The following is an 11,185-nucleotide window of genomic DNA, read 5'->3' as shown; positions in this document are numbered from 1 at the left end:
GACTGCCGACACAGAGGTAGCCACAGCCGTGAACTACCGCACTGTACACTGGTTGATAAAGAGATAGTAGTATACTCGTAACAACTAGTATGACACTATGACGACGGTATAAAGAATGAAAAAAAAACCACGGTTAGGTGGTATATATTATAATAATAATACAATTATGGATGGACGGACTGCCTGCCGACTGCCGACACAGAGGTAGCCACAGCCGTGAACTACCGCACTGTACACTGGTTGATAAAGAGATAGTAGTATACTCGTAACAACTAGTATGACACTATGACGACGGTATAAAGAATGAAAAAAAAACCACGGTTAGGTGGTATATATTATAATAATAATACAATTATGGATGGACGGACTGCCTGCCGACTGCCGACACAGAGGTAGCCACAGCCGTGAACTACCGCACTGTACACTGGTTGATAAAGAGATAGTAGTATACTCGTAACAACTAGTATGACACTATGACGACGGTATAAAGAATGCAAAAAAAACCACAGTTAGGTGGTATATATTATAATAATAATACAATTATGGATGGACGGACTGCCTGCCGACTGCCGACACAGAGGTAGCCACAGCCGTGAACTACCGCACTGTACACTGGTTGATAAAGAGATAGTAGTATACTCGTAACAATTAGGATGACACTATGACGGTATAAAGAATGAAAAAAAAACCACGGTTAGGTGGTAGGTATATAATAATAAATAATACAATTCTGGTCGGACGGACTGCCTGCCGTGTGCCGACACAGAGGTAGCCACAGCCGTGAACTACCGCACTGTACACTGGTTGATAAAGAGATAGTAGTATACTCGTAACAATTAGGATGACACTATGACGGTATAAAGAATGAAAAAAAAACCACGGTTAGGTGGTAGGTATATAATAATAAATAATACAATTCTGGTCGGACGGACTGCCTGCCGTGTGCCGACACAGAGGTAGCCACAGCCGTGAACTACCGCACTGTACTGTGTCTGCTGCTAATATAGACTGGTTGATATTTAAAGAGATATTAGTAGTATACAACAATACTATACTGGTGGTCAGGCACTGGTCACCACTCCTGCAGCAAAAGTGTGCACTGTTAATTAATATAATTGTACTCCTGGCTCCTGCTAACAACCTGCAGTGCTCCCCAGTCTCCCCCACAATTAATTATAAGCTTTTAATTTATACATTGATGACTGTGCAGCACACTGGGCTGAGCTGAGTGCACACAGACTGAGTCACACTGTGTGACTGACTGTGCTGTGTATCGTTTTTTTTTTCAGGCAGAGAACGGATATAGCAGAGAGAAGTGAACGGATATATTATATTAAATAAAAGTTAACTAGCAACTGCACTGGTCACTGACTGTGGTAAACTAACTCTGTCTGCGACTCTGCACAATCTCTCTCTATCTAATCTATCTATCTCTATTCTAATGGAGAGGACGCCAGACACGTCCTCTCCCTATCAATCTCAATGCACGAGTGAAAATGGCGGCGACGCGCGGCTCCTTATATAGAATCCGAGTCTCGCGATAGAATCCGAGCCTCGCGAGAATCCGACAGCGTCATGATGACGTTCGGGCGCGCTCGGGTTAACCGAGCAAGGCGGGAAGATCCGAGTCGCTCGGACCCGTGGAAAAAAAAGTGAAGTTCGTGCGGGTTCGGATTCAAAGAAACCGAACCCGCTCATCTCTACTATATATTGCCATTAATGGTGGTACAACAATAGGGGACACATATATATTTTTCCTCTGTGCAAATCATGCTCATATAAATGCAGATAAAACTCTCTGCTATCTGTACCTGTCACTGTGGCCATAAACAAATTGCTTCTCATTATTGAGGAGTATATGATTTATCTGCCCTATTCAGGTAAACACTCACTCTTAAAAGAATGTTTATGACCAACTGTTTATGTATCAGGATTTCAATACAATAAAGTTCTGATCTATAAAGCCTGCTCAGGTATATTCTGTTCTGAGCAGGGATAGTGATCAGCTACAAACTAATTTGATAAAACTGCTTTTGATTTCCCTCAATAGAAGTGACACAGTAGCTACTAACTACAGGTAGATCGTCCAGTTAGGAGAATACATTATGCCGTCATGGTCGGATCATTACTCTCTGACCTTGCTTATTTTATCTTATAATTAAATTGAAAGAAAAAAAAGCTTTTTTTGATATAATCTTATATCACACTATATTTTCACCTGAGGGTGACCTATATTCAGAGGTCAAAAATCTCTCTTTTTTTGTTTGAGAAAGGCTACGTATGACATATATTTTTATTTTTTGACTCAATAAATGTTATGTTTTAAATAAATTAAATTATTTTGATAAAGAGTGCCCCCACAAAGAGGTTTTCTTCCTGTTCTCTTGATCTCTTTCGAGGAACAAAACAATTTTCTAAGATGTGCTATAAACTGCCATGTTTTTGTGCCGCTGCTCTGTCGCCTAGTAACCAGCCAGCCTACTGCAGCCTTTGGCCCAAAGTGTATGAAAACAATATTGTGATTTTTGAAGTTGTCAAAATTGACTGGAAATGATTGAAAATTAATGTTATTGAGGTTTTTGATACTCTAGAAACAAAAAAGGCCCAAATAATGTGATTTTAGCTTTTTTTTGCCAATTTCTGGAAAAATTACAAAACCAGTCATGGCCGAAATCCAAAACGAAATCCAAAAACAAAACCGGATGACAAATTAGACCCAAAATCAAAACCAGCAAAACTTGTTCAGCGCACATCTTTACTTGTAGCACCCTTTGTAAAATACAGTGTGCATTCGTACTCAGGAAATCACCGTTCATACTGCACAGGTTATACAGCTGACATATTTGATTTTGGCATCTAATAATCTTAAATTTGTAGATTATAAAGTAGACTTTGGCTTCTGTGGAATGTGGGGAATGTGAGGAAGACTCTGTAGCTGCAGCTCTTCGGGCAAATGGCTCAGTGGCATAATGTACCGTGCAAGAAGTAAAGGTTTTAATTGCAAGTTAAATGGTCACTTTGTCACAGCCATCTGGCACTCACTTTAAGAACTTCCCTCAACACCACTGTGGTACAACTGAACTGCTTACAAACTTCTTCAATTAAGGCATGTGATAGTTACCAACATGGGAAGAATTAGGTCTTCAATTTATCCCCCCACCCCCCACTTCTCACTTTCACTCTCACTTGAACATTTAAGACATCTCTTGAAAGTGTTTTATTATAAAAAGACATTGGGCCTAATTCAGAGTTGATCACAGCAGCAAATTTGTTAACAGTTGCGCAAAACCATGTGCACTGCGGGGGGGGGGGGCAGATATAGCATGTGCAGAGTGTTAGGTTTGGGTGGGGTGTGTTCAAAGTGAAATCTAAATTGCAGTGTAAAAATAAAGCAGCCAGTATTTACCCTGCACAGAAGCAAAATAACCCTCCCAAAGATAACTCTCTGCAAATGTTATATCTGCCCCCTTCGCAGTGCATGTGGTTTTGCCCAAATGCTAACAAATTTGCTGCTGTGATCAACTCTGAATCACCCCCATTATGTAGATGAGTGGATGACAAGGAGCTTAACCTATTTTTTTCAGAAAACTGCTTAACTAAGGGAATTGGAGAGCTTGAGTATCACCCCAGGCACATCTGATGCCATTAAGTTATATTATCATTCTTATTATGCTGTCAATAACAGAGCCCTTTATGCTCATGACTTTAGGTCCACTCCCACTTCATCCATCTATGTGCCCTTGTATTATGTCTTTTGCAGATGTTGTACTCTGCTTTTTGTTTGTCCTGTACCTTGACTATGATGTTTACATATTACGGTAAGGGACAGATTCAATTAGCCACAGATGTGTTCTCTTGGGTAAAGTGTCTGAAGCTATTCAGTTACAGACCTACAGTCGACCCCATGATCAGCCCGAGGTGGCAGTTAATGCTCATTTCAGCTTGCATATATAATGGGGTACATAGTTTGAAAGTAGGAATGCCACTCTTTCAAACAAAGAAGCTCTATATTTGTAACTGCCAGACTTAGGAGGCTATCATTAAAGTTTGGAGTGTGATAGCTCATTAGTATTTATGTACAGCGTGCATTTCTACCCATTACATTGACATTTGGATTAAAATTACTGGAGGATTTTACTGTACCTAGAGGCTGCAGTACTGCGGCACACCCATTAATATCCGCCACCTGCAGCGACTGCCCAGATGTGGCAGTGACTTCACATTGGAAGCATTCCCTGCTAATCACATGATGGACAAGCAGTCCAAGGGGGATGTGTTCTCTCTAGAGATGTGCAGGCTTGGTGTTCTGATGTACTCATAGAGAAGACTCATTCCACAATTTCTGCACCCTCTGCAAAGTGGTATAAACAGTACAAGAAAAGATGGTGATGATGGCATAATAAAAATTGAGGATTCTAGTGCAGAAGTGCAACAGGGTGAGAAGGACATTTGTGTACTATCTAACACTAATGAGGGTAATGATGATCTTGTTTGTGTAAGTCAGCCACCAGTGGCAGCAATTCTTAACCATGATAAAAAGAAACCCATTATGATGCCTGTGCATTGACCAAATAAGTAAACTCTTGGGTGACGGATTATTTTTACCTAAATCCTGACAACATACTGTAGACATCTACCTTATTTGTGAGGCAAAGTTAGTAGCAGTAGGACTGTTAACCATCTAGGCACTTCGTCCATGTTACATCATTTGCGGTGAGTTCATGGAATTTATTTTACAAAATTATTATAATTTGTAAAATAATAATAAGCAGTACAGTATCACCTACCAGCAGTTTGGAGGAGCACAATCAAACCCCACAGCCAACACCTTCCTCATTAATGATCAAAGGTAGTCCTTCCAAAAAATCAGTTTGTGGGGGCCCAAACAAACCAAGCACTTCATCTACAAAGTGGCAGTCTCCTTTGCTGAGGTGCTTGGTTTGTTAAACTGTGCATGTCCTTTTTCAAAGACTATTCCATTTCGCACCACCTTTCTTTTCATAAATGGTTGTATTTTTGGCGGGCATTAGGGACAATCTTTTTTGCATAAACATATTGGTTAATGTTCTAATACAGTACTAATTTGCAACGCATTTTTAAACAGAGATAACTGCTGGGTGTTTGTGCCTCTGCCCTGTTTTTTAGTTCAGCCAATTAGCCTTTGGCCAATATTGGTGAAGAATATTGTGAGCTGTGATGTGGTCAAAATTGACTGGAAATTAATGTTATTGAGGTTAATAATACTGTCGGAACAAAAACAGCCACAAATTACATGATTTTAGCTGGTTTTAAAAAAACAGATACAAACCCAAATACGTGAGGGTGGTTTTGCAAAACCAGAAACAAAAACAAAACATGGGAAAAAAATCAAGATTCAAAACCACAACACAAGGGTTGGCGCACATCTCTAGTTTTCTATCTCTGCGACTGCCAGTCCTGACTGTGTTAGCAGAGAGTTCTTCCCACAGAAGCCAATCCCCTGCTTCCATGTCAGCCCTAACTGGTCTCTAGTGGCTACAACCAATGCAGTCCCTAGCAGCTGGTTGGCTTGTTAATTTGTGCACATGCGCAGTGTCACAATCCTGCATGTGTGTTTAATTACAGACCTCTCGGCTGCCAAAGTGTTATTTTTATGATGTCCGCAGCTGTTGGAGTATCCTGCCCTCAAAAACCACTGTGCTTTATCCTGTGTGTTTGATCTGTAGAATGGTCATCCCTGAAGTGTTGGCACTGAATGCAGAGCATAACCAAACTTCAGGAGGACTGAGCTCATTGTTTCATACCTCACATAATTTTGCATATCAAAACTGAGGGCATGGCCTCATAGGGAGCGGCATGGCCTTGTGGCACACCCATGTGGGAGGTATACTGTTTGACTTTGCAGATCTTGCTGGGAAAGCTGAGCTCTCTTTCCACCTTTGCTTCTTCTTCTCCTGCTCCTTGGATATGGGATGAGACTTGGCTATGAGAAAAAAATATGACAAATATGAAAATATGAGAAAATATGGCAACATTTTCCTATGAAATGCTGTGTGCGTAAGTGTGCTAAAGAAGTGAGCTTAGGGCTCACCACTCGGATCACTGTATGAGGAACAATGGAACCACAATTCCCTGTAATGCTGTCTCCGCAAAGTATTATGCTAACTTGAGTATTGTTCTTATGGATGTGCTGTTGACCAGGCTAGAATTGAAATGGTCTGATACTTTATGTGGGCATAATACAGTTGTGCTCATAAGTTTACATACCCTAGCAGAATTTGCGATTTTTTGGCCATTTGTCAGAGAATATGAATGATAACTCACAAACTTTCTTTCACTCATGGTTAGTGGTTGGGTGAAGCCATTTATTGTCAAACAACTGTGTTTACTCTTTTTAAATCATAATGACAACAGTAACTACCCAAATGACCCTGATCAAAAGTTTACATACACACATAATGCATGTTTTCCCCCAGTCCCTACCTCCCCACATGAAACAATATTACTTTATACACTATATCCTTGTCCTGCATTGGGGGAGTAATAAGGGGTGGGCTTGGAGGTAGCCAAAGTTGTCATGTGGTGGGTAGGGAGGTACACTAGCAGAAGGCATCATGGTGTAGGTGCAGAGCTGGATTAAGGTGGGGTACAGCCCCAGGACCCCATCTCTGATGGTCCACCATGTCTCATGCTCGCCCGTTGTTGACTTGTTTTTCTTTTATCTTAAAAAGTACACTTATGCTCAAAAGTACAGTTAAGGAGAGGTTTGGATTAGGCCTCCAAGAACTCATTGCCTGGCCATCACCTGAAGATTCAATGGCTCAGTGCAGGTGTGCACTTTGGTCTTTGGCCACGGATGCGCTCATCTGTGTTAGTTGTCATCATCGTCCCCCTCCCCCAATCTCGTCTCTCAGTTGCAAGTGTATAGTGGTTCAATACTGCAGGAGAAGGAGACAAAATGCATCAGTGATGGCAAGATACAGCACAGAGCCACACATGTATGGCATGTGAGTAAACACTTTAAATAATGCAAGTATAATGTAAATAAAACATTTGTAATCATAGGAGGAGTGTCATTTTAATGTAAGTGTAGGAGATGGTGGAAAAAAGCATTGATATACTCAATATAATTTATTATTTGTTAACAGTTCTTTAGAAAGCGCAGCATATTCTGTTGCGCTTTACAATTGGAAACAATGATAAAACAAAACTGGGTAATAACAAACAGTCATAGGGGTAGGAAGGCCCTGCTCGCAAGCTTATGCTATATAGCGGAAAGTGTTTTTTCAAGCAATATGGGTGGAAGCATAAGTTACTAATATCTTGGTATGGTGAGAATAGAGCTAATTATTAAATTTGGCTTTTTATTTGTTGGTGGGGTGATGTGAGAGACATTTATTTGATGGTGGGGTCTGCTGGTAACCTTACTGTCATTGTTGGTAGGGTTCGCCACTGATTGGCTCGTTAATATTTGGAGGATAACTGTGTGATGCTAATGTCATTGTTGGTGGGATAATTTGCATAATACATGGGTTTATTGACTGCATTTAAGAATAATAACAAATACCAGTGGTTTATTTAGTTTAGCATCATAATGATACATACGAATATGCTGCCCATATTTAACATTACTTACATATTCAGTCTTGTGGTGTCCCTCTCTTTGGAGTGTCCTTTGCTAAGCTGAAAGCACCATATCACTGCTAGCAACGGGCTACTAACTAATGCACATGTGTGACAGTTGACTGTGCATGCACATACAGGATGAGTATCCCTTATACAAAATGCTTGGGACCGGAAGACTTTTGGATATCGGATTTTTCCGTATTTTGGAATAATTGCATACCATAATGAGATGTCATGGTGATGGGACCTAAATCTAAGCACAGAATGCATTTATGTTTCATATACATCTTATACACACAGCCTGAAGGTCATTTTAGCCAATATTTTTAATAACTTTGTGCATTAAACAAAGTGTGTATACATTCACAAAATTCATTTATGTTTCATATACTTGTACACACAGCCTGAAGGTCATTTAATACAATATTTTTAATAACTTTGTGTATTAAACAAAGTTTGTGGACATTGAGCCATCAGAAAACAAAGGTTTCACTATCTCACTCTCGCTTAAAAAATTACGTAATTCGGAATATTCTGTATTTCGGAATATTTGGATATGGGATACTCAACCTGTAGCGCTTCAACCCAACAGAGACTCAGCAAAGACTGGAAAGTTTCAGCAGTACAGTCATAAATGTAAGCCAAGTTTTGCAGTGTTTGCTAAATACTAAATGTATGTCATAAGCCCTTTAGCAAGGGCAAAAGGGTTATGATTTATTCATACATGGAGCCCATAATGTATATGGTAATTCTGTTATGATGATGATGATGATGATGATGATGATGATGATGATAATGGCCATTTACTGAATGTGATGTGTGCATGTGCAGTTAATTTATTTTTGTTAAAAAATAACTGATTATATGTCAAGTGATACTAAGTTCTTAATATTACACCATGGGGCTCCCCTATCTAAAGTACCCTGGGCCCCCAATGCCTTAATTAAGCTCTGGATGAGATTGGAGATAGATGAAGGCGTCACAGGGATGAAGTTCTCTGTTGGAGAATCCAGTTCACCACTAGGGATCTCCAGACCGACGTCCCCAATTTCACTGTGTCAAGATTGAGTAGGGATGTCACCAAAGGGGGCTGATGGTGTGGCTAAGCAAAGCAAAAGAGGACATCAGGTGTCAGCAACTGTAGGTGAGGACAAAGTTCTACCTGCAATTTCATTCTATTATTATTGACTTCATACAGTCTGAGGAGCCTGGAGAGTTCAGGATTGCAGCTGAGCTGTAAACTCTGCACTATAGAAATAATAGTAGTCAGTAATTGAATTTTATGCTTAGTGACTTAGAGGAATGTTAAAGAGGGTTGTGGGCCTGCCTTAGTACCAGGCATTTTTGGCTACATATCAGCCCAAATGGCCTATCTTTGAGACATAATTCATAAAAAAAAAAAAAAAAATCTTCCTTCCTACTCCTTTAAAATAAAGTAATTATAGGAAGCAAGAAAATGATTTTTCCTGTTCATTTGTTACTTCTTTCAATGGAGATTCTAGGAAAATTGAGAATATATTAAATAGGCATTGGAATTTTTGCAAATTGCCCCAGTTTAAAATAAAATATTATTGGAAAAGCCAACTGTAATATATAAACAAGCACTGAGTCTGAAAGTATTCTACTTTAAAGTGCAGTTCCTCCTTCACAACCTATTGGAAGTAGAATTAAATATAAAGGATTTTACAGGTGCAGCCAGTGTGTGGGTTGTAGTAACTATAGAAGCAACAAAGAAATAAAATAGAAACATTTTTATCTAACACCGCTAAGAAAGTGTATAATATTAAATAGTTATTAAAATAGTATTAAATAGTATTAAATAGCAATAACCATAATGTGTATATTTGATACAATGTAAATGCTTGAAACAATATGTTGGTAAGACCAGCAGACCATTTAATGTAAGAATGGGGGAGCATTTAAAGATTATTAGGAATGGGGTGGAGAATCAATGTACTGTATGTCAGCTCATTTTAATTATGAACAAGCATGCTTGTGTAACAGTATTATAAGTTTTAAGGTGATAGATCAAATTAAAGGAAATTGGATAAGTGATATATAAATGGCATTGTCCAGTGCAGAAATGCGCTGGATATACAAGCTAGATACTTTACAACCACACGGCCTTAAAGGTGAGTTTGAATTAAAATGTTTGTTTTTGATCAATATTTTTTTCTTTTTACCGACATAGAAGGGAGGTTGGCAGTGCTTTGCACTAGGAGACTGGGAATATACAGGAGGAGCTAGCGGTGCAGCATGACAGGTATCCCGGGTATAACATCTACATGTTAAGCTGGGATATACCATGTGATATTGGCTTCCTGAAGGTCCAGTGAGCAGTATTTTTAACAAATCTGACATATATACCCCTGCTGAGCTTAAAAGACAGAGGCATCCAGGTGTGGTGATATATATTTTTTTAAACTTACTCTTATATGGAATAAAGGATGGACCTTTAAAAATATATTCTGACATTGTGGATTTTGATTGACAGCCTTCAATACGAATATTAGGAAGATGTAAAACATATATTTTGCTTTTTGGAGATTATGTTTTAAATTATTACTGTGAGTGAACTTACATATAGAAGAACTAACATATATAGACATATATATTTTTCTGTATCATAAGGACAAACGGGATACTGTTTTGATATTTATATAGTGTCAGGAAGCATGTTCTGAAAGTAATAGCATTGCTAAATGTTTATTTTTTTTCCCTTATACACTAATCTAAGGCACCCATGCAAGAGCCTCGGGGCACCCTAGGGGGCCTAGGTACCCAGTGCGGGAAATACTGATCTAGGTCTTTTGCTCCTCCTCTAAATGTTGCCCACTCTGTACTGCTACTATGTGACAAATGACACACATATCAATTACATGGCACACAACTTTCTGTGCATCCAGCAGGGCTCATACAGAGAGGTTTAGATAATGAGAGCCAGCATAGTGTTCATTCCATAACTCTAGAGGAATTTGCCAGTTGTTGCTCCTTTACGTAGTCACAATGTCTGCGTTCAGAATGTTAGCGTTCATAATATTGACAGCAGAAGGTCGACATTGATGCAAAATGGCAGAAACAACAGAAATGTTTACATTTTCATGATGAATTAATTTAGAGGAAGCTAAGATTTAGGGTTCGCACTTGGGTGTAGGGTTGCTGTGAGGTTTAGGGTCAGATTTACAAGAGTCAATATATGACCATGTTGATACTGCAACCATATTGACATTCTAATGTTGACATGATGACTGTCTACTACCACACCTGCTGCACTGTGTCTGTAGTTATCAGTGTGAGGAGGTGCAGTCACAAAGGGTAAGCACTGTCTCCATAATGAGATGAAACATGCATTTTGTAAAACTACCAGTGTGGTTTTACATTATTTCCAAAATCTGAAAACAGATTTGGGGGGAATTCAATTAGTGCGATAAAGCATTAACTCAATATGTTTTAACGTAATGCACATTAATTCTGCTTATCACGTAATTCTGCTTATTGCTTATGTGCTCCTGTTTTTTCGCAAAGTTTAATTAGAAAACAGTGACATCAGCATTCACCTGACAATTCTTGCAGGTGTTAC

General features: G+C 39.1%; 1 long non-coding RNA gene across 1 annotated transcript in view; it reads right to left on the bottom strand.

The window, feature by feature from the left end:
• Nucleotides 1-5,656: 5,656 nt before the first annotated feature.
• The window catches only part of LOC134911476 (uncharacterized), a 59,484-nt gene continuing 53,955 nt past the window's right edge, over nt 5,657-11,185 (bottom strand). Inside the window, exons 4-5 of the long non-coding RNA XR_010176607.1 lie at nt 6,785-6,917; nt 5,657-5,962 (exon numbers count right to left, since the gene is read on the bottom strand). This is a non-coding gene — a long non-coding RNA (uncharacterized LOC134911476). The remainder of the gene's footprint in view (nt 5,963-6,784; nt 6,918-11,185) is intronic.

Source organism: Pseudophryne corroboree, chromosome 4, assembly GCF_028390025.1.
Source record: "Pseudophryne corroboree isolate aPseCor3 chromosome 4, aPseCor3.hap2, whole genome shotgun sequence".
Classification (NCBI taxonomy): domain Eukaryota; kingdom Metazoa; phylum Chordata; class Amphibia; order Anura; family Myobatrachidae; genus Pseudophryne; species Pseudophryne corroboree.
Note: the sequence above shows the minus strand (reverse complement) of the source record. Positions and strands in the feature narration are given on the sequence as shown.